We start from the raw sequence: 24,948 nt of genomic DNA on the forward strand, positions 1-24,948 counted from the left end.
CAGTAGTTCTTTATTTTTATTATTATTTTTTTACAATTTTATTTTTTTAATTATTTTTTACAATTTATTTTTTTTTATTTTTTGTTTTTCACCATGATTGGGGGTAGGGGTAGTGGACAGTGTCAGTAGAGCAGTGTGTCAGTAGTTTTTTTTGTTATTATTGTCTCTTATTATTTTTTACAATTTTGTTGTCTATTATTTTCTTTAAATAATGTTTTTAAATATTTTTTTTCACATTTCTTCTGGGGAAGGGGTGGGGAGTATGTGGCGGTGATGGTGTCAGTAGTTTCTTTTTTTACATATTGTTTTTTTTTACAATTCATTTTTTTAATGCTTTTTGGGGGGGAGAGGATTGGGGCAGTGGACAGTGTTAGTAAGGCAGGGGGGGTGGTGTCAGTAGTTTTTTTATATATATATATTTATATATTGTTTTATAATTTTTTATTTTCTTTTTTTATAGTTTTTGTTTACAATTTCATTTTTTGTTATATTTTTCTCTTTTTTTTAAACAACCCTGTGGGGGGGGGGGCTTTGGTAAGATATCAGGGGTCTGAATAGAACCCTGACATCTCCCCTTTGAGACAGAGAAAGAGGCTGAGGACACAGATTCCCCAGTCCCTTTCTCAGCATTGAAAAGGAATGAACAGGAGACAGCGGCTCACACACACACACACACAGGTTACTCTGATTAGTTTTCACAGGACACAGGAGCTATCTTGCTCACTGTGTCCAATTAAGAAAAGGCAGGGACCAGTAAATAACCGGTCCCTTCCTCCGCTCGCCATCCTGACAGATCCCCATAGCTTGTGGGAGAGGAGGGAAGCCGGCTGTGGGGGACGAGGGGGGGCGGAGGAGGAGGAAAGGGAGCCAGCGAAGAAGGGGTGAGAAGGACACGGAGGGGGGCTGTAGGAGGAGGATACAGGGAACAGCCGGGGATGATCGGTGCAGCAGGAGGGACAGCTGTGATCACCGATCTCCCTGTATAGCTTTTTAGTCAACAGCCGCAGGAGGGAGAGAAGGAGAAGCGGATGTCAGCTATACAGGAAGATCATCCCAGCTGTACCGACCATCTCTGGCTGTGAAGCAGGGGACCATCCAGGATCAGCCCCACAGCCGTGATATCGGGCAGCTATTGTGGGTGTCCGGGAGCCGCTCCCGAAATGCGGGAGGCTCCCGCACCTCGTGGGAGACTTGAGATGTCTGAAACAGTAATGACTCGGGGAGGGAGAGGCTGATGGCAATTGCACGCCACACTTTTTACATATTTATTTGTAAAACATTTTGCAAACATTTATTATTTTCATTCCACTTCACAATTATGTGCCACTTTATGTTGGTCTATCACATAAAATCCCAATAAAATACATTTACGTTTTTGGTTGTAACACGACAAAATGTGGAAAATTTCAAGGGGTATGAATAATTTTTCAAGGCACTCTATTTGGGGTGGATGGAGCCAGCTGAGGTAAGTAGGTTTTGAAGTCAGCTGAAGGTGTTCTCTGGCAGAAAACTGGCAAGACTTCCTTTTTTTTGGGCTGTTATCAGAATGACTAACCCTTGAGAGGTTAACCCTGGATTTTGCTGTTGTTACGAGTACCAATCATAACAAATGATCGGAAAAACACACACAAAAAAAAAAAAAAAAAAAACACACGAATGAAACTAAAACAAAACTAAACAAATTATTCGGTAGTGCACATGTCTAGTAGTAGTTAGCATGCATCTGGATTTCTTCTGTACTCAAACAGTATGCAATGCTCCAGGCTCACTGAAAGGCGGTACACCACCTTGCCTAATGACCATATCTTTTATTTACATATTGATATACATTTGGACATTGCACTCTGATGCATTTCAGCCAGGTAGCAAAACATCTACAGCATTATAGAACAAGTTCAAAGTATACCAAAAGCTAACATATGGCTAACATTCCTCTTTGGCAAAGTTTACCCAAGTAGCAATACATCTGCAACATTACAAAAGTCCAAAGTACATAAAGAGAAAGTCACACTCCTTACAGATCTAGTTATTTAAGCTTGTTGACGGTCACGCATTCTCTCCGCTTTATGAACAGAGTATTTTTGGTTATAACAATAAGTAGACTTGATTATCCCTTCTAACTTTCTTCACTGTTTTCTTTGATTTGCAGAACTTACTCAGAATAGCACATGGGATCATAGAGGTCATTGCTATTGAAAGTAACAAAAAGGTTTCAATGGCACTTGAGGTAATAACCTAGTTACTGGATCATGCTGTTACATTCTGACCCTGTCACTGTTCCAAAACTGAACTTAAGCTAAATAAAATTAAATTGAATAAAAAAAATGTAATTTTACAAGGTTTCAAGCAGTAAAGTAAGGTTTAATGGGTCTGTATGAGCTATTGATCAGTAGCTTTATGGTGGATTTGAAGATATTTGCAAAACCCTCTTTTTATTAGAATCTTTTAAATCTTCATTACTGGACACAATTAGATCAGCTGGGCTTTTTTCAGCAGAGAGTGGTTTGAAATACCACCTGCACCAAAGGAATTATTTACATTGTACTATAGGTGTAAAATAATGTTCTATTAATGCTGTTTTCTTCTGCTCAGTCCTGTACTCAAATTAGTACAATAGCGATGTATTGCTTTCTGATAACAGTGATTAAAAGATTACTAATATAAGTGATCTGTTTTTGCAAAGGGTCTGCAGGGATCAATTGAATTTGACTTCATCCAGACCCCCATGAATTAAAAAAAAAATAATAATAATACATCAACTAAAAATGATACATTTTCTTGTATGTGCTGCAAAATCCTCATCAATCACACTAATGGGATATGCTTTTAGTGAGACGATTGTGTATTTTTTTGCCAAAAATTCTGCCAATGCAGAAGTTCCACAGACAAAAATAAATAAAATGCTTTTTTTTTTCTTATATATAATTCCTCTATTTCCCCCAAGGAAAACCTAAGAAATAAAATATTTAGCCCCATCTGCCACTACATTAAACCCGTATCTGCTGAAAAAAAAAATATTACATTAGGGTACACTATAAAAATTACATTTTATAAAGGCATGGCACTAACACAAAAGATAATAATATATCACTTAAAAATTTCACTTTAACCACCCTGGCGGTATGATTATGTCGGATTTTAGGTGCTGAAAGCGTTACAATTATTTTGCATGGGAATTTGCCGTTTTTTATTGTAGGCCTGTAATTCTTAGCAATAACACACTTAAATCTGTCCAAACAAGAGTCTAGTAGATATCCTGGGTATGATGAAGTTTGAAACACAAAATCATAAATTCTAATATAATAAATAAATGTAAACAATTAAAAAAATAATAATATAATAATAATAATAATAAAATTATGCTCAATTATGCAAATGTTCTAATTTACTATCGCTGTTTTCTAGCTGGTCTAAAGCCACTTTTGACGTAAAGGGACACTTTTTGGTTGCTATGGACAATCTCAAGTTTCCAGGCAGAAAGAACAGTATATATAATATAAAACTGCATGCAGGGCATTGGACAAATCATTGGAGACAAAAGGGATGTGAAATGATTTCATACAGTACTGTAATCTGTAATGTGTTACATTTTTTAAATTTGCCGCCAGGCTCCGCCCCCATGCGTCGCGACGCTTGCAGGGAACAGAGCCTTGCACAGAGAGGCTTCGGAGGAGGACAGAGCCCACGGACACCTTGGGGGGACATCTCAGGATCCTGGGGACAAAGTAAGTAACCTGCACCAGGATCCTGCAATGCAATCCCGAGTGTGGCTTGGGGTTACCGCTAATGGTGCTGAAATTTAACCCCGAGCCACACTCAGGAATACCGTCAGGGAGGCCACAGAGTGAATCTATCCACTTTTTTCCTAGTAGGATGGAGAGATATTGATTAAAGTGATTCTAAAAGTTGTGATTTATTTATTTAAATAACAATCATGTTATACCTACCTGCTCTGTGCAATGGTTTTGCACAAAACATCCCTGATCCTCTTCATTTTGGGTTACCTCCCAGTGGTCCTGGCTTCTCCCCCCTGCTGAGTGCCCCCGATAGCAAGCCACTTGCTATGGGGCACCTTAGCAGGCTCGCTCCTGAGCTGCACTTCTGTGTGTGGACACAGAGCATGGCTCAGCCCCTGCTCTCTCCTCATTAGCTCACTGGTTGTGATTGAAAGCAGCAGGCAACAATGGCTTCCGCTATGGTGTGGGCCAATGAGGAGAGACCCAGGAGTAGGGATGAGCTTCCATGTTCCATGTTTGACTCTAACATTGGCTGTTCGATCATTCGCCGAATTGCGAACGATATGGGCCGTTCGCGCCAAATTCGTGTAGAGTGTCACGACCCATAATTCACTGCGCCATCGCAGTGCATTGCTGGCTGATGATTGGCCAAGAATGCACTATGACTCGCATGGTTGGCCAATCACAGCCCCGTATGTAAAGAGAACTGTAATTGGCCAAAGCCAGGGTGGCTTTGGCCAATTATGGCTCAGGGGGTTTAGAACACGACCCACACTATATAAGGCCACCTGCACGGCGGCCCTGTGTAGTGTGTTCCGGCTTGAGTGAGAGATAGACAGAGAGAGAGACAGTGTCATTTGATTTAAGTTAGATAGATTAGGCAGGACAGTCAGTCAGCTGCACTTACAGTGTATTGTGTATATATATATATATATATATATATATATATATATATATATATATATATATATATATATATATATATTACACACACTGTATATATATTTATGCATCCCAGGTGTTGTATATATATATATATATATATATATATATGTATTCAGTTTAGCTAGATCCGTTCCTGTTATCTTCCTACTGACAGGCAGGCTTGTGTTGTTACAGTATTTCCAGCTACCTGAAGAAAATTGCTGATGTTCTTTTGATCCTATTAGTACCACAGTCAGGCAGCTAGACTATTTACAGTTAGTGTAGTGCGTCCTCCTCACAGTGTTCAGCTAAAGCTACAAGTTAGTTTAGTGTGACCTCTGCACAGTGTTCAGCTAAAGCTACAAGTTTATATAGTTTGTCCTCCTCAAAGTGTTCAGCTAAAGCTACAAGTTAGTTTAGTGGGACCTCTGCACAGTGTTCAGCTAAAGCTAAAAGTTAGTGTAGTGCGTCCTCCTCACAGTGTACAGCTAAAGCTACAAGCTAGTGTAGTGCGTCCTCCTCACAGTGTTCAGCTAAAGCTAAAAGTTAGTGTAGTGCACAGTGTTCAGCTAAAGCTACAAGTTAGTGTAGTGCGTCCTCCTCACAGTATTCAGCTAAAGCTACAAGTTAGTGTAGTGTGTCCTCCTCACAGTGTTCAGCTAAAGCTACAAGTTAGTGTAGTGTGTCCTCTGAACAGTGTTCAGCTAAAGCTACAAGTTAGTGTAGTGCGTCCTCTGAACAGTGTTCAGCTAAAGCTACAAGTTAGTTTAGTGTGACCTCTGCACAGTGTTCAGCTAAAGCTACCTGTAGAAGGTTGGTGGCGTTTTCCTGATCCTATCACTACCGCAGGCAGCTAAATTATTTACACGTTAGTGTAGTGCGACCTCTGCACAGTGTTCAGCTAAAGCTACCTGTAGAAGGTTGGTGGTGTTTTCCTGATCCTATCACTACCGCAGGCAACTAAATTATTTACAGGTTAGTGTAGTGCGACCTCTGCACAGTGTTCAGCTAAAGCTACCTGTAGAAGGTCAGTGGTGTTCTCATACTACAGGCAGGCAGTTGATTTTGCTAGCTGCAGTATCAGCAGTCACAAGCCAATAAAAGAGGGCAAGCAGGCTCCGTATCTAGAGGCAACAGTGCTGGTCGTGGAGACGGTGCATCCTCATCAGCACGTGGCCGTGGGACACGCTTGGCCTTTTTTTCGGCAGCTGGCCGCGTTGAGCTGCAACACGCGGAAGACTTGGTCGAGTGGATGACCAAGCCATCCTCATCCTCCTCATCCTCTCTCACCCATGCTCAGGGTACTTTGTCTGGCAAAGCAGCTGCCAACGCGGCCTCTTCCCTCGGCTCAATGGCATCAGTGACTCCTTCCCTAGCCCCACCATGTCCTCCTGAGGAGTCCCTCGAACTGTTTGACCACAGTGTTGGGTACATGCTCCAGGAGGATGCCCAGCATTTAGAAGGCTCTGATGATGATACTGAGCTAAATGAAGGCAGTAACATGAGCACGGACAGAGGGGGTGCCATAGAAGGACAGCAATCTGGCAGTCATGCTCCTCCTGCTGCATCATACTGCCAGGTTTGCTCCAGTGATGAGGAGGGAGGGGATGATGAGGTCACTGACTCAACGTGGGTGCCTGATAGGAGAGAGGAGGAGGCGGAGGAGGAGGAGGCACATCACCAACAAGGCAGGATGCCCTCCAGGAGCCAGCCTAAGGGCAGCATGCTGACTGCATCACACCACAAAGCTCCGCATGTGCAGGGCGCTGCTGTCTCTGTGCGTTATTCTAAAAGTTCTTTGGTGTGGGCCTTTTTTGAGATGAGTGCATCAGATCGCAGAGCTTCTATTTGCAACATATGTCTCAAGCGTATTTCGCGTGGCCAAAACATCTCCCGCTTGGGCACCACATGCTTGACCAGACATATGTTGACCTGCCATGCAGTTCGTTGGCAAGCGTATCTAAAAGACCCACACCAAAGAACAAAGAGGACCTCTCCTTGCTCCTCATCAGCTGAGATCTCCAACCCCACTATACCTTCAGTCCTCTCTGAGACCTGCACTGAGAGGAATGAAGGTGTAGAATTAGGTGTGTCACAGCCAAGTACTTGTGGGCAATCTGCTTTCGGTATACCGACGTCAGATTGTACCAGACAAATTTCCCTGCCCCAGCTGCTGCACCGCCGAAAGAAGTTCGCTCCCAGCCATCCACATGCCCAGCGGTTGAATGCTAGCTTGGCAAAATTGCTAGCACTTCAACTGCTACCTTTTCAGTTGGTAGACTCTGCCCCCTTCCGTGAGTTTGTGGAATGTGCGGTTCCTCAGTGGCAGGTACCCAAACGCCACTTTTTCTCACGGAAGGCGATTCCGGCCCTCTACCGGCATGTGGAAGGCAATGTCTTGGCCTCGCTGGACAGGGCAGTCAGTGGTAAGGTGCATATTACCGCTGACTCATGGTCCAGCAGGCATGGACAGGGACGTTACCTAAGTTTCACGGCACATTGGGTCACTCTGCTGGCAGCTGGGAAGGATGCAGGATAAGGTGCAGTAGTGTTGGAGGTTGTTCCGCCACCACGCCTCCAAAATGCCACTACTAATGGATTGTGACACACCTCTCTCCTCCACCCCCTCCTCTTCTTCTTCCTACCTGTGCTTTGGCCTCGGAACCAGCGGTGCTCCATAGGCATTCAAGGGGCTACGCAAGTACGCAGGCCAAAAGATGCCATGCGGTGCTTGAGCTGGTGTGCTTGGGGGACAGGAGCCACACTGGGGCAGAGGTTCTGTCAGCTCTGCAGGGGCAGGTTCAGAGGTGGTTGACGCCACGCCAACTTAAAGCAGGAATGGTGGTTTGCGACAATGGCACCAACCTCCTCTCCGCCCTCCGACAGGGACAACTGACCCATGTGCCATGTTTGGCTCACGTCCTTAACTTGGTGGTGCAGCAGTTCTTGGGCAGGTACCCGGGCTTACAGGATGTCCTAAGGCAAGCCAGGAAAGTCTGTGTGCATTTCCGACGGTCATATAATGCCAGTGCTCAGCTGGCAGACCTCCAAAAGGAATTTAACCTGCCCAAGAACCACCTAATCTGTGACATGCCCACCAGGTGGAACTCAACGTTAGCCATGCTGCAGCGGCTGCACACACAGCAGAAGGCCATCAATGAGTACCTGTGCGACTTTGGCACCAGGACAAGGTCGGGGAGCTTGGCTTTTTTCCCCACACCAGTGGGCCATGATCAGGGATGCATGCACTGTCCTGTCACCATTTGAGGAGGCCACGAGGATGGTGAGCAGTGACAGTGCATGCATCAGTGACACTGTCCCCCTTGTCCACCTGTTGGAGCACACGCTGCGCGTAATAATGGACAGGGCACTTGAGGCAGAACAGCGGCAGGAAGATGAGGACTTCCTTAGCTCTCAGGGCCCCTTTATCCAGACAGTGTTCCTGAGTGCCCGCCGATCACACAGGAAGAGGACGAGGAGGAGGAGGATTGTGTCAGTATGGAGGTGGAGCTTGGCACTCAGCATCAACAGCAGTCTTTAAGGGATCAGTCCCAAGAAACACATGGACTTGTACGTGGCTGGGAGGAGGTGGCTGCGGACCATGTCGTCCTTAGTGACCCAGAGGACTCCGGACTGAATGCCTCAGCAAACCTACGCTGCATGGCCTCCCTGTTCCTGCAAAGCCTGTGTAAGGATCCTCGTATTCGTGATATCAAGGAGAAGGACCAATACTGGCTGGCAACCCTCCTTAATCCACGTTACAAGGGTAAGGTCTTGCCGTCGCAGAGGGAGCAGAGGATGAAACATCTTCGGGAGGCCTTGCAGAAAGGTCTGTGCAACGCGTTCCCAGAGACTGGGAGGTTACAAACTCCTGTTTCTGGACAATGTGTTGCTGAGGCTTCGGTCAGTCAAAGAAGGAGCAGTGAAGAAGGTGGCCGTCTGACCAATGTGTTCAGACAATTTTTTAGTCCACAGCCCCAAGGTATAATCGGTTCCAGCAACCATCGCCAGCGTCTGTTTTACATGGTACAGGAATATCTAGGGGCAAGATCTGACTTGGACACCTTTCCCACCGAAAATCCTCTGGGTTACTGGGTCTTGAGGATGGATCACTGGCCAGAGCTTGCACAGTATGCAATTGAGCTACTGGCCTGTCCTGCATCCAGCGTTCTTTCGGAATGCACATTCAGTGCTGCTGGAGGCTTTGTAACCGATCACAGGATGCGTCTGTCCACCGACTTGGGCGATCGACTGACCTTTATAAAAATGAATCAGTCTTGGATCACCACCAGCTACCAAGCACCTGATGCTGATGTAACCGAATAATTTTTTTTGAAATGTCAGTTCCCTTCAAAGACTGCCTATGCTGATGCTGAGTGACTATCCTGTTATGCTGAGTAATTATCCTGTTCCTCCTTAATGATCATGCTGATAGCTTGTAAGAACATTTTTGGTTCTGGGCGCCGCCACCAGTGCCTAAGGCCCAATTTTTAAACTCCTGTTTAACAGGGGCATGTAATTACAATTTTTGATGCAATTCTTTGCAGCAGGGCTAGTTCCTGCGCTCCAACTAGAGTATCTGTGAGGGGTTGCAGTGTTGTGGCACCAGCACCAGTGCCTAAGGCCCAATTTTTCAGCCCCTGCTTTACAGGGTGTGTAATTACAATTTTTGATGCAATTCTTTGCAGCAGGGCTCGTTCCTGCGTTCCAACTAGAGTATCTGTGAGGGGTTGCAGTGTTGTGCCACCAGCACCACCAAAGGCCCAATTTTTCTGGCCCTGTTCAACAGGGGCATGTAATTACTATTCTTGATCAAATATTTCACAGCAGGGCCCGTTTCTGCGCCCACCAAGATTAACTGTGAGGACTTACAGTGTTGTGGCACCAGCACCACCACCACCATCACCAAAGGCCCAATTTTTCTGGCCCTGTTCAACAGGGGCATGTAATTACAATTCTTGAGCTAATATTTCACAGCAGGGTCCTGTGAGGGCTTACAGTGTTGAGGCCACAACAACAACTGAGGCCCAAATTTTTGCTGAGTATATAGGGCAGGCCCCTACTTTCAAACATCCAACTTACAAAGGACTCCTACTTGCAAACGGAAGGAGACAACAGGAAGTGAGATGAAATCTACCCCATAGGAAGGGAAATTCTCTCCTGTAAGAGTTAATATGGGAAAAACTTTTCTCCTTTCCACTGATGCTTTATCATCAATCCTTGTTTCACTAAAAACCCCAAATTTTCAAAAAACATTTGTCATTGGGACAAAAAGTGAGATCTTCTGAAGAGGAACACAGACAGCAAAACAAATGTCACAGGGGTGATAACCCTTCCCTATGTTTTCCAAAAAGCTTAAGAACTGATTTTTTGGCTGGAGCTTCACTTTAAAAATGTACCAGTTCAAAATTACAAACAGATTCTACTTAACAACAAACCTACAGTCCCTGTCTTGTTTGCACTGCTTGTATACTGCTGTTCAGAGTATATAGGGCCTGGGGGCCCCACGCCTTTCCTTTTTTTAATTTGGGTGTGGGGTTCCCCTTAATATCCATACAAGACCCAAAGGGCCTGGTAATGGACTGGGGGTACCCATGCCGTTTGTCTCATTGATTTTCATCCATATTGCCAGGACCCGACATTACATTAAAGCCGCAAGCGGTTTTAAATGACTTTTTTTCCTTTAAAAATGTCATTTTGTGCAGGGACTGTTCTAAGCACGGGAAACACGCGCCACTTTACAGGCATACTATAGACACCCCTCAGGTACGATATTTAAAGGAATATTTGACTTTTTTTTTTTTTACTTTAAGCATCATTAAAATCACTGCTCCCGAAAAAACGGCTGTTTTTAAAAGTTTTTTTTTGCATTGATACATGTCCCCTGGGGCAGGACCCGGGTCAACAAACCCTTTTTAGGACAATACCATGACAATTAGCCTTTAAAATGAGCACTTTTGATTTCGAACGTTCGAGTCCCATAGACGGCAATGGGGTTCTAACGTTCATGCAAATTTTCGGTCTGTTCGCAGGTTCTGGTGCGAACCGCATGGGGGGGTGTTCGGCTCATCCCTACGCAGGAGAGCCGCTGCTTTCATACATATTGCTGGGTCGAGATGGCGCTCAGGTAAGTATAAGAGGGGGCTGGGGGGAAGCTGCACCCAGGAGGTTTTTTACCTTATCCTTCCTAGCAGTATTCCCAAGTGTGGCTCGGTGTTAATTTTCATTACCAAAAGCGGTAACCCCGAGCATCGCAGTATCCTGGTACAGGTTACTTACCTTGTCCCCAGGATCCTGCAATGTCCTCCTGCTGTGTCCTCCGCCTGATGTAATACTGTTCCAGGCTTCGTTCCCTGCGAGAGTCACGACGCATAGGGGCGGAGCCCGGTGGCAAATTCAAAAGAGTACAAAACACATAGCACACATAATGTACAGCTGTTGCTGCATTACATTATTGTATCAAATTATTTCACATCAGCTTTGTCCCTAGTGCTTTGCCCAGTGCCCTGCCTGCACTTTTATGTTATATATACTGTTCTTTCTGCCTAGAAACTTGAGATTGCCCATGGCATCTAAAAAGCGTCCCTTTACCTCAAAAGCAGTTTTAGCGATTTTAGACCAGCTAGAAAACAGTGATAGTGAATTAGAATCACTTGCAGAATTGAGTGATGATGATTTGTGGGAAAATTCATCATCAGACACTGAAAGTGACAACAACGATGATTCTGCGGCTGAGCAAATGTATGTGTTTTTGATTTGATTACATTATTGAATAAAATGTATTATTATTATTATTATTATATTATTATTTTTTGAAAATTATTTATAATTTATGATTTTGTGTTTCAAACTTTATCATACCCGGGATGTCTACTAGCCTCTTGTTTGGACAGATTTAAGTGAGTTATTTCTAAGAATTACAGGCCTACAATATGAAATGCCAAATTTCCATGCAAAACAATGTACCGCTTTGACTTAAAAAAATCAGACATCATCATACCTCTTTCTGCCTTTAGAACCACTTTAAGTTGGTTGTCCTGCCTGGCCTCTTGTATCTATTTAAAACAATTACAATAAAATTCTTTTGCAAATAAAAATATATTGGATTTTTTTTTTTATAAAACTGCAGACAGAATCTGGAGCAGCTGTGCATAGCAGCCAAACAGCTTCTAGCCTCTTATTCAGCTTATTCAGTAAAGATGGCAACACATTATACAATTTACTTGTTCAATACCCTTTAGATTTACCTTAAACTATGCAGTGCTAAAGCCTGCCTGATTGCACACAATTTGAAAGTGTTCAGGTTGGACCTCATATTATATGGTTGTGGTAAATCTAAAAGAAAATTGTACAAGAAAGTTTTATAATGTGTAGCCAGCTTTAAGCTTTGAAAGTGAAAGCTAGAACGGATTGGTTCTATGCACAGCTGCTCCAGATTCTGTCTGCTCCAGTCTTAGTAAATCCCCCTCATTGTTTATTACATTTATTGGAGAGGATATAAACTAGTAATATTGATATATTATGTCAACCACAGAAGATGAATATGATGGTCATATCGTACTTGGTGTACCATAAAGCTACCTTCTAACTACTCATTAGTAGTGTTGTGTTGTGTTGAAAGTCTGAACCTACGTGAAGACCTGTTTCAGAGATATACTATATACTGTTGCAGATGAGAGTGACAGATATGGAGTTTCTCTCCACCTCAGTGAATGGACATTTTTTTGTTTACAATGTCTCTGTATTTACACATATTTAAAAATTTAGGATATATACTTGTGTCTCAATGATATTTGCTCTCCCACTCGAGATGCTGGAGATGTTTAGAGGGGGAGGGAACACTGATTAATTTTTCTGGTGGTTAGCCTGTGATTAGATGATATTGAGACTCATTGACCTTACTAGTGGATAATAAACCTAAAATTAAATTTTCCAGGTGATACAAAGTTGAAATTTGTGAAAAATTAGTAAATATAAGAAATCTTATCTGTGGTGATACCCAAAAAAACCAAACATCCTTTATATCCAGACTCATATAGACCAATATCACCAGTGATGTACACATTTTTGCAAAAGTACTCGCTAATAGATTAAACAAGGTCATTTCTAAAATAATTCACCCAGATCAAACTGGCTTTATGCCTAATCTCTCCACTGCAATTAACATTAGTACTTTCTTAAATATTCAGATTCCAACTGATGCATCTAATAATAGAGCTCTTCTTTTACTTGATGCTGTCAAAGCATTTGACAGCATTGAGTGGTGTTATATGTGGGAAATTTTAAAACAATTAGGGTTTGGAGATGTTTTTTGTACCTGGTTCAAATTGTTGTATACTTCTCCAAAGGCCTTGGTCTGGATCAATGGTGAGCAGTCCTCTCTCTTTCCGCTTTATCGTGGGAGACAGGGCTGCCCTTTGTCGCTGCTTCTATTTGCTGTCGCAATAGAGCCATTGGCGACTTTGTTAACAGACCCCAGAAATGTGTGGCTTTTATAGGAAAATGCATGAGGAGAAGGTAGCTCTTTACGCTGACAATATGCTTCTTTTTCTCTATGATACATACACATCCTTCCCCTCTGCAATGTCTCTTTTTACAGAGTTTGGTACGTTTTCAAGGTTTAGAATTAACTGGGACAAATCTGTACTGCTTCCACTTGATCTATTTCCTGATTTATGTTTTTCTATACTGTCCCAGTTTAAAATTGTTCCTCAGGTTTATATGCCTAATGCCCCGTACACACGGTCGGACATTGATCGGACATTCCGACAACAAAATCCATGGATTTTTTCAGACGGATGTTGGCTCAAACTTGTCTTGCATACACACGGTCACACAAAGTTGTCGGAAAATCCGATCGTTCTAAACGCAGTGTCATAAAACATGTATGTCGGGACAATAAACGGGGCAGTAGCCAATAGCTTTCGTCTCTTAATTTATTCTGAGCATGCGTGGCACTTTGTGCGTCGGATTTGTGTACACACGATCGGAATTATGTTGTCGGAAAATTTTATAGCAAGCTCTCAAACTTTGTGTGTCGGAAATTCCGATGGAAAATGTGTGATGGAGCCCACACACAGTCGTAATTTCTGACAACAAGGTCCTATCGCACATTTTCCGTCGGAAAATCCGACCGTCTGTACAGGGCATAAGGGTGCAGAATACTAGCCAGATACAGGATTACATCCCCCTGAACTTAAATCCATTACTTATTAACCATTCAGATCCGCATTATAGCCGAATGATGGCTACAGCACAGATCTACATTGCCGGGACTACGCCTATTGACGTCCTTCCCTTTCTTCGCTCCCCGCATGCTCTCGTTAGCACGCATCGGGGAAAATCTGTGTTGGCCTGTTTACAGATCGCTGTAAGTGGCCAATCACAGCGTGATCGGCATGGCCAATGAGAGATGATCGCAATTGTAAATATATGAGATCATCTCTCATTGCCGTCTCTCCCTCCTCACACAGAAACCGAGTGTGAGGAGGGAGAGCTTCTGTAAAGTGAGTGCTTTTACAGTAAAAAAAGACAGTGTGCCCAAACAGTGCCCAATCAGTGCCCAATCAGTACCACAGTGACAATTAGCATCAATAGCTAGTGCCATCAGTGCCCACCTGTGCGCATCAGTGCCCACCTGTGCCATCAGTGCCCACCTGTGCCTGTCAGTGCCCATCTGTGCCCATCTGTGCACTCACTGCACATCTGTGAAATCACTGCACATCTGTGCCACCTCGTCAGTGCCCATCTGTGCCACCTCATCAGTGCCAATCAGTGCCCATCTGTTCCAATCAGTGCCCATCTGTGCCTCCTCATCAATGCACATCTGTGCAATCAATTAGTGTACATCTGTGCCGCATCATCAGTGCCCATCTGTGCTGCCTCATCAGTGCCCATCTGTGCCACCTCAACAGTGCCCATCTGTGCAATCAATCAGTGCACATCTGTGCCGACTCATCAGTGCACATCTGTGCCGACTCATCAGTGCACATCTGTGCCACCTCATCAGTGCCCATCTGTGCTACCTCAGTGTCACCTCATCAGTGCATATCTGTGCCCATCTGTGCCGCCTCATTAGTGCACATCTGTGCAATCAGTGCACATCTGTGCTGTTTCATCAGTGCCCGTTTGTGCTGCCTCATCAGTGCCCATCTGTGCCACCTCATCAGTGCATATCTGTGCCACTTCATCAGTGCCCATCTGTGCCGCCTCATCAGTGCCCATCTGTGCAATCAATCAGTGAACATCTGTGCTGCCTCATCAGTGCACATCTGTGCCGCCTCATCAGTGCACATCTGTGCGATCAGTGCCCATCTGTGCTGCCTAATCAGTAAACATCCGTGCCATCAATCAGTGCACATCAATGCACATCTGTCCTCATCAGTGCCACCTCATCAGTGCCCATCAGTGCAGGTTTAGCACACACCTGTGCAGTCTCACCACCACCAGCAACCATGTGCAAAAGATGCTTTTCTACCGAGGAGGCATACCAAACTCTTTCCACGGTCGACGAGAGCAACGAGGAGCTCTCTTTTTTGGATTCCCTTTCAAATTCGGATTCTGAGTCTGACGTAAATTATGAGCCAGTCCTCAGTAGTGGAACACTGACAGACTCAGAGGAGGAAGATATTCTGCTCGCCAAAAGAAGGCGTTCTGGTGAGGAGGCAGTGGCATCCACCAGCACCGCAGTGGCTTCCACCAGCACCGCAGTGCCATCCACCAGCACCGCAGTACCTCGGCAAGAAAGGCCAAGTACCAGTGGGGTGTCACCTCAGCCCCAAAGTGTTAGGACACATGCCAGCCTTCCCTATGCCCTTCAGAACCCCTTGTGGCTTCCTCCTAATTTAGGAGAAGCTAACGTCCCATTTACCATACTTCAGTAAATTATTAGTGAAGTATGGTAAACGTAAGCCTCAGTTCCTGCCATTTACCCTCACACCCCTTATGCCACTGCCTGCTCTGCAACTGACCCTGGCTTGTTATTCGACCACGCTTCTGCCTGCTGATTCTGTACATACCTCTGCCTGATCTGGAACTGACCCTGGACTGTTATTCGACCATGCTTCTGCCTAACGATTCTGTACATACCTCTGCCTGATCTGAAACTGACCTTGGACTGTTTGACCATGTTATTTGCCTGCCTCTTGGACTGATCTTGTACCCTGCAACTGGACTAGTGGGATTCAACACAGGGGTCTCACATATATGAGGGGCTCCAGAATAGTTTTTCTGGATGAAGAAAACTATTTTTTTTGTTTTCTCATTCCTAGATTAGGGTCTGGAGACTCGGAGGCTTCAAAGAGATTTGGGTGGGAGAAGCCTCTACCCCTGTCCCCATTCTGTCCTGAATGAGGCCCTACTTCTGCCTGCTGCCTATAGGACTTACTGCCTGTCGCACTGACCACAGCACATGGACCATGTTCCTGCCTACTAACAGGACCAATATGTTTGGCACTGCTGACAATATCTCTGCCTGCACTAACCCTAGACTGTATATGGACAGTATCCCTGCCTGCTGCCTGAACAATTGTGTTCGCTGTTACTGACCAAGTCCCTGCCTGCTGCCTGGACCAGTGCTATCCTCTTGTGGACAACTGCGCTACAAAAACCACAGGTAATCTTTTGTTTACTCTTTGCTCAGCATAATGTATTTTGGGGTGTAATTCTTGGTATGTGCATGCTATGTGTCCTTGGAACACCAGAGAGTGTTCCTTGAATGTTGGATCTCTGTATGTGGCCAGGCTGTGTAAAAGTCTCACACATGTGGTATCTTTATACTCAGGAGGAGTAGCAGAATGTATTTTGGGGTGTTATTTTTGCTATATAAATGCTATGTGTTGGAAATATCTTATAAATGGACAACTTTGTGTAAAAAAAAAAAAAATGCGGTTTCATTTTTTTCCCCACAAATTCTCCAAAAACTTCTGGAGAAAAATGAACCATTTAAAAGAGTCATTATGCCTCATAGATTATACGTGGGGGGTGTTAGTTTTCCAAAATGGGGTCATTTTGTGGGTGTTTCCATTGTCCTGGTGCTCTAGGACCTTCAAAAGTATAATAGGTAGTCAACAAGTTAGATGTGTAATTTATGCTCCTTGAACACCTGATGGTGCTCTCTGCATGTTGGGCCTCTGTATGCGGCCAGGTAGTGAAAAAGTCCCACACATGTGGTATCGTAATACTCAGGAGGAGTAGCAAAATGTATTGTAATGCAAGTGGTTTAATATCAATCCCAATGCTTTGTATGGTGTAACTTACCATTATCTGTCACCGGCCGCACCAACCTCCTCAAGATGGTCTGGATCCCCCCACTGTTCTACTTTTTACATAATTTGCCCTGTTGGATCCCACTCAAGTATTTTAGGAAGATTAATGCAATGTTTAGAAACTTGATCTGGTGAAAGAAAACCAGGATTAAATTAGAATTTTTCCAGTATTCTAAAGAGCAGGGGAGATTGTCTGCTCCTAACCTATGTGTGTATCTCCTCGCTGCTCAGCTTCAGCACATTGCGGGATGGGGGGGGGGGGGCATGGACCTCAGGGGTCCTCCTTTAACATGCTTTCTTTTTTACTTAAAGGTAAAAATCCATTACAGATGATAGATACTCCTACTGTTCCTAAAATGCAATCTGCACATCCTACATTAAATTTGATGCATAAGGTGTGGCAAACAGTTAAAACTCTTTTAGAAGTCGTTGGATACACCAGATATACTCCACTTTGGTCCAATGATACATTGACGTAACTTTCTCGGCTGGAAGGCTTTTTGAGGTGGTAGAGAGCATGAATCACAGCTCTGTCTCAACTTTATTTAGACAGAACCTTAAAATCTTTTTAACAATTGCTTTCGGAGTTTAACTTGGAACAGCATTGGTTCTATCTATATATATAATCATGTCATGCACTTCATGCACAGGGCTTGATCCCATTCAACGCCCTTGCTTGATATACTTGCCCAGGCTGAGACTACTATAAGGCTCATCTCATTGGCATACACACAGTTGTTGTCAAAATTTCTTCTTAAGTTTCCTTTTCCATGTAAGCACAGATGGGGGGAGGATCTGGGTCCCCTCTCTGATGAGCTTTGGGATGAGCTGCTGCAGAATAGCCAGATTATTTCACTTTCTCAATCTCATAGAGTAACACAGCCGTTTATTTTGCATAGAGTGTATCGAACACCAGCATTTTTTTATAAGATAGGCTGCAGGGAGAACTCACAGATGTAGCCATTCACATGGTAATCTTATACATTTACTGTGGAGATGACCAAAGCTTAGGCAGTACTGGCAGGGGGTGATCTCAAATTGAAATTATTTATATGGTATTTCTTTAACCCTTGACCCTATTTTATGTATCCTGGTATATGTTGATACCAATACATTGGACTCACAGTTAATTGTTGCCAGGGCTGGACTGGGACAAAAATGTGGCCCTGGACTTCATCCAGACCGACCCACTTTAATTTTGCTAACACACACAAAAACAGTATATAAACTATACGCAATTGCGCAAAAAAAATAAGTTACCGTGACCAGTGGCAGTAAATTCATTCATCAGTTACCATGACCAGTGGCATTAAATTATTCATCAGTTACCATGACCAGTGGCATTAAATTATTCATCAGTTATCGATACCAGTGGCAGTAAATTCATTCATCAGTTACCATGACCAGTGGCATTAAATTATTCATCATTTACCGTGACCAGTGGCATTAAATATTCATCAGTTACCATGACCAGTGGCATTAAATTAGTCATCAGTTACTGTGACCAGTGGCATTAAATTATTCAACAGTGACCGTGACCAGTGGCATTAAATTATTCATCAGTTACCGTGACCAGTGGCATGAAATTATTCAACAGTTACCATGACCGGTGGCATTAAATTATTTATCAGTTACCGTGACCATTGGCATTAAATTATTCATCAGCCACCCTGACCAGTGGCATTAAATTATTCATCAATTACCGTGACCAGTGGCATTAAATTATTCATCAGTTATCGTGATCAGTGGCATTAAATTATTCATCAGTTACCGTGATCAGTGGCATTAAATTATTAATCAGTTACCTTGACCAGTGGCATTAAATTATTCATCAGTTACCATGACCAGTGGCAGTACATTTACCCCTCCCCCTGCCATGCTGCATGTTACAGAAATCACAGTCAGACAGTAACAGACTCAGTTTATTATTAATCATGCAGCCTACATCCCGTATGACATCAGCTTAGCTTATTTAGTGCTTGCTTACTTGTTACTTGAATACACACTGATTACTGACTTTGTCCTTGTCTGTGCTGCTGTGTGGACTTGCAAGTAACTTGCTGGTTCCTCCTCGGTGGTGCTGGCTCCTCTTGGTTGCAGGTTTGCAGCTGAGCTTGGGCAGCAGCTCGCTATGCTCCTCCCATGTCCCCGGGCCGCCTCCGGACGTGAGTGACGTCACGCCGCCGGGATGAGGCTGCCTGTAACCTTATGGGGAGTGAAGTCGTGGCAGCGTCATGATGATGGGCGGTGCTTGTGTGCCGGCCTGGTGCAGGAGAGGAGCATAATTGTGACATCCACTACACAGATCTCGGTAGTGACACACTGTCTGTCAACCGGCCCACTGAGCCATCGGCCCACCGGGAAACTCCCGGTAGTCCTGATGGCCAGTACAGGCCTGATTGTTGCAGTTTTAAGATCTCTATTTATTGCACGAAAACTGATTGCTTCACTATGGGTATCCTCTACTCCGCCATCAGTAGATGAGTGGAAATCCAAAGTGAATAAATATATTCTGTTTGAGAAACATACATACCTCTCTTGCAATGGTCTACATAAGTTTGCTGCAATATGGTCTAGTTGGATAGACGCGATGGGCCTCTCGATTACTCTTAGTTGAGAAAATTCCTCTCATTGTTAGTTGCGGGATATTTATTAGTTTGCCAAGTATGTTAGAGGGGTATAGGTGCTACATTGATATATTTATTAAATGGTAACTTGTGGGCTTATTGCTGTAATTTTTTTTCTTTCTTTCTTTTGTTGCTATTTTGTTAAGCTTTTTTATTTTTAATTTGTTTTATTCTGTGTGACAGTGTGCCTCTATGTAATTCTGTACTTGTAAAGAAAAAAAATCTCTAAATAAAATTTTGAATATAATAAAAAAAAATATAAATATAAGAGATCTTATATTAATGTAGCTAAAATACGTATTCCAAGATTTCCAAGATGTTTAAAACAAAAACAAGATTCCCACAACAGGTGAATAGACCCAGAATGTAAATGTAATTAGAGAAAAAGGAAAAACTTGTGCTCTGCTTTTATGTTTGGCAAAACATTGTATAATTGACTAAAATTTCAGATGGTGGACAAACAGAATCTGAAGGCTTTGCTGACTGTTAATCAGGTAAAAAAGTTTGGTCAACCCCACTTTCATAGTGTAGGCATAATTTGGCCTGAGGGAGGAAGTAGGCTCTTAGGGCTCATTCTGACATGTGGCAGCTCTTGCTGTCCCAGTGAAAAGTGATTGGAAGCAATATGTTGGCTCCTGATTGCCTGAAGCATGTGTACAGTCTAGAGTGGCTTCATGTCTTTGTTTAGGTGGGTGGCCAGAGGTGGTAAAATGTCCGCTCAACCACCTGCTTTTACTGCCCCTGGCCACCCATAGGAATGAGCCCTTAGAGCAGCGTTTCTCAACTCCATTCCTCAAGGCGCCCCAACAGGTCATGTTTTCTGGCTTTCCATTATTTTGCACAGGTGATTTGATCAGTTTCTCTGGCTTAGTAATTACCACAACCGTTTCATCTGAGGGAAATCCTGAAAACATGCATCCTGTTGGGGTGCCTTGAGGACTGGAGCTGAGAAACACTGCCTTAGAGTCTGCTCACATGGCATTAGTAGCAAACATTTGATAAGTGGTTGTTAAGCATTTTAAATGCCTTCAAAATACTTTGCCTAAAAGAGAAGTGCAGGAGTCAAAAATAACAAACATTCATACTCATCTATGTATATGCAGATCGATCAGTTGCAGCAGCAGTCCCCCACCGGCTCTACACTGAGAACTGAGCGTTCAAAGGCAGCTGATCTATCAGTTTTTGGTCTGCTCTACACAGAGAGCAGTGATTGTCAGTCTCTTTGCTATGCCCCTCCAGTGCTCACTGGAGCGCAGGACTATGGAGGGGCTGGAGCAGCTGGCTCGCACTTAGAGAGGTATGCTGAGAGACTGAGCCAGCTTCTGGTCCAGAATCTGGGCGAATTCTGATATTATAGTTGGGATCCCTTCAGAGTCTGGACCAGCTCTGTGACATCAGCTGAATCTGGGTCACAGGAGTGCAAACTAAATGCACTCCTGTGACCAACAGGAGAAGTAGAGCCAAAGGAGCTCTGGCCAAACGTCTCCTTTAATCTTATATACAGTATCTCACAAAAGTGTGTACACCCCTCACATTTTTGTAAATATTATTATATCTTTTCATGTGACAACACTGAAGAAATGTCACTTTGTTACAATGTAAAGTATTGAGTGTACAGCTTGTATAACATTGTAAATTTGCTGTCCCCTCAAAATAACTCAACACACAGCCATTAATGTCTAAACCGCTGGCAATAAAAGTGAAAAGTGTAAATGTCCAAATTGGGCCCAAAGTGTCAAAATTTTGTGTGGCCACCATTATTTTCCAGCACTGCCTTAACCCACTTAGGCATGGAGTTTACCAGAACTTCACAGGTTGCCACTGGAGTCCTCTTCCACTCCTCCATGACAACATCACAGAGCTTGTGGATGTTAGAGATCTTGCGCTCCTCCACCTTCCCTTTGAGGATGCCCCACAGATGCTCAATAGGGTTTAGGTCTGGAGACATGCTTGGCCAGTCCATCACCTTTACCCTCATCTTCTTTAGCAAGGCAGTGGTCGTCTTGGAGGTGTGTTTGGGGTCGTTATCATGTTGGAATACTGCCCTGCGGCCCAGTCTCTGAAGGGAGGGGTTCATCCTCTGCTTCAGTATGTTACAGTACATGTTGGCATTCATGGTTCCCTCAATGAACCGTAAGTCCCCAGTGCTGGCAGCACTCATGCAGGCCCAGACCATGACAAATGCTCGACTGTAGGCAAGACACACTTGTCTTTGTACTCCTCACCTGGTTGCCGCCACACACGCTTGACACCATCTGAACCAAATAAGTTTATCTTGGTTTCATCAGACCACAGGACATGGTTCCAGTAATCCATGTCCTTAGTCTGCTTGTCTTCAGCAAACTGTTTATGGGCTTTCTTGTGCATCATCTTTAGAGGAGGCTTCCTTCTGGGATGACAGCCATGCAGACCAATTTGATGCAGTGTGCGGCGTATGGTCTGAGCACTGGCAGGCTGACCCCCCACCCCTTCAACCCCTGGAGCAATGCTGGCAGCACTCATATGTCTATTTCCCAAAGACAACCTCTGGATATGACGCTGAGCACATGCATTCAACTTCTTTGGTCAACTGTGGCAAGGCCTGTTAAACAGATGTATGGTCTTGGCCACCGTGCTGCAACTCAGTTTAAGGGTTTTAGCAATCTTCTTATATCCTAGGCCATCTTTATGTAGAGCAACAATTCTTTTTCTCAGATCCTCAGAGAGTTCTTTGCCATGAGGGGTCATGTTGAACTTCCAGTGACCAGTATGAGAGAGTGATAGCAATAACACCAAATTTAACACACCTGCCCCCCATTCACACCTGAGACCTTGTAACACTAATGAGTCACATGACACTGGGGAGGGAAAATAGCTAATTGGGCCCAATTTGGACATTGTCACTTAGGGGTAGACTCGCTTTTGTTGCCAGTGGTTTAGACATTAATAGCTGTGTGTTGAGTTATTTTGAGGGGACAGCAAATTTACACTGTTATACAAGCTGTACATGCACTACTTTACATTGTAGCAAAGTTTAATTTCTTCAGTGTTGTCACATGAAAAGTTATAATAAAATATTTACAAAAATGTGAGCGGTGTACTCACTTTTGTGAGATACTGTATGTAAGTGACTATGTGTACACATTCACATTCAAGGCAACTGTTTTCATAGTTCTCAGTACTGGGCTTCGATATGAAACATGCTAACAATATTCAGCAGGAGTTGAAGCCTGTGTACAACACTTGCAGTGACAATAAATGGGAATGTAATTCAATGGCTTCCAAAACATTATATATGTGTTAGGGAGTGTTTGAGAAGTTTTCAACAGTGTCTGGTAGTCATTTCCTGCTTCTTTCAAAGCAATAGCTAGCTCCCGTCAGGTGTCAAAAACCTGTAAATGTGTCACAAACATCAGTTCCTTGTTCAAGCTACAGTCAGGTCCATAAATATTGGGACATCAACACAATTCTAATCTTTTTGGCTCTATACACCACCACAATGGATTTGAAATGAAACAAACAAGATGTGCTTTAACTGCAGACTTTCAGCTTTAATTTGAGGGTATTTACATCCAAATCAGGTGAATGGTGTGGGAATTACAACAGTTTGTATATGTGCCTCCCACTTTTTAAGGGACCAAAAGTAATGGGACAATTGGCTGCTCAGCTGTTCCATGGCCAGGTGTGTGTTAGTCTCTCATTATCCCATTTACAAGGAGCAAATAAAAGGTCCACAGTTCATTTCAAGTGTGCTATTTGCATTTGGAATCTGTTGCTGTCAACTCTCAATATGAGATCCAAAGAGCTTTCACTATCGGTGAAGCAAGCCATCATTAGGCTGAAAAAACAAAACAAACCCAGATAGCAAAAACATTAGGTGTGACCAAATCAACTGTTTGGAACATCCTTAAAAAGAAAGAACACACTGGTGAACTCAGCAACACCAAAAGACCCGGAAGACCACGGAAAACAACTGTGGTGGATGACCGAAGAATTCTTTCCTTGGTGAAGAAAACACCGTTCACAACAGTTGACCAGATCAAGAACACTCTCCAGGAGGTAGGTGTATGTGTGTCAAAGTCAACAATCAGGAGAAGACTTCACCAGAGTGAATACAGAGGGTTCACCACAAGATGTAAACCACTGGTGAGCCTCAAAAAACAGGAAGGCCAGATTAGAGTTTGCCAAACAACATCTAAAAAAGCCTTCACAGTTCTGGAACAACATCCTATGGACAGATGAGACCAAGATCAACTTGTACCAGAGTGATGGGAAGAGAAGAGTATGGAGAAGGAAAGGAACTGCTCATGATCCAAAGCATACCACCTCATCAGTGAAGCATGGTGGTGGTAGTATCATGGCGTGGGCATGTATGGCTACCAATGGAACTGGGTCTCTTGTATTTATTGATGATGTGACTGCTGACAAAAGCAGCAGGATGAATTCTGAAGTGTTTCGGGCAATATTATCTGCTCATATTCAGCAAAATGTTTCAGAACTCATTGGACGGCTCTTCACAGTGCAGATGGACAATGACCCGAAGCATACTGCGAAAGCAGTTTTTTAAGGGAAAGAAGTGGAATGTTATGCAATGGCCAAGTCAATCACCTGACCTGAATACGATTGAGAATGCATTTTGCTTGCTGAAGACAAAACTGAAGGGAAAATGCCCCAAGAACAAGCAGGAACTGATGACAGTTACAGTAGAGGCCTGGCAGAGCATCACCAGTGATGAAACCCAGCGTCTGGTGATGTCTATGTGTTCCAGACTTCAGGCTGTAACTGACTGCAAAGAATTTGCAACCAAGTATTGAAAAGTGAAAGTTTGATAGATGATTGTTAATCTGTCCCATTACTTTTGGTCCCTTAAAAAGTGGGAGGCACATATACAAACCGTTGTAATTCCTACAGTGTTCATCTGATTTGGATGTAAATACCCTCAAATTAAAGCTGAAAGTCTGCAGTTAAAGCACATCTTGTTCGTTTCATTTCAAATCCATTGTGGTGGTGTATAGAGCCAAAAAAATTAAAATTGTGTCAGTGTCCCAATATTTATGGACCTGACTGTATATTTGTCATTTGTCAGCATTGTGGAGCTGTGTAAACAAATTGAGGTATGCTTATTGAATTACGTTTAAAAAGTGCTGTTTCCCTTCATTTATCTCTGTACATACTTTTATAGGTCCAATCAGTAAGAAAGAAAACAATGTAAAATGTAGTAACCTTTCATTGATCAGACCACAGTGGTCTGAAATATGATTGGTACCATGGCTTACTGGCTTTGCACAGCATAATTGTTCTTTGCACTTGCCTTATTGAGTAACTGAATAATTTAATTCCTTTGTCGTGGAGAGCAAATTGAATTCTGAAACCTCAACAGGCTTATTCAATAGGAAATAGATGAAGAAACAAAGT

This window comes from Aquarana catesbeiana, linkage group LG02 (genome assembly GCF_042186555.1).
Source record: "Aquarana catesbeiana isolate 2022-GZ linkage group LG02, ASM4218655v1, whole genome shotgun sequence".
Taxonomy (NCBI): domain Eukaryota; kingdom Metazoa; phylum Chordata; class Amphibia; order Anura; family Ranidae; genus Aquarana; species Aquarana catesbeiana.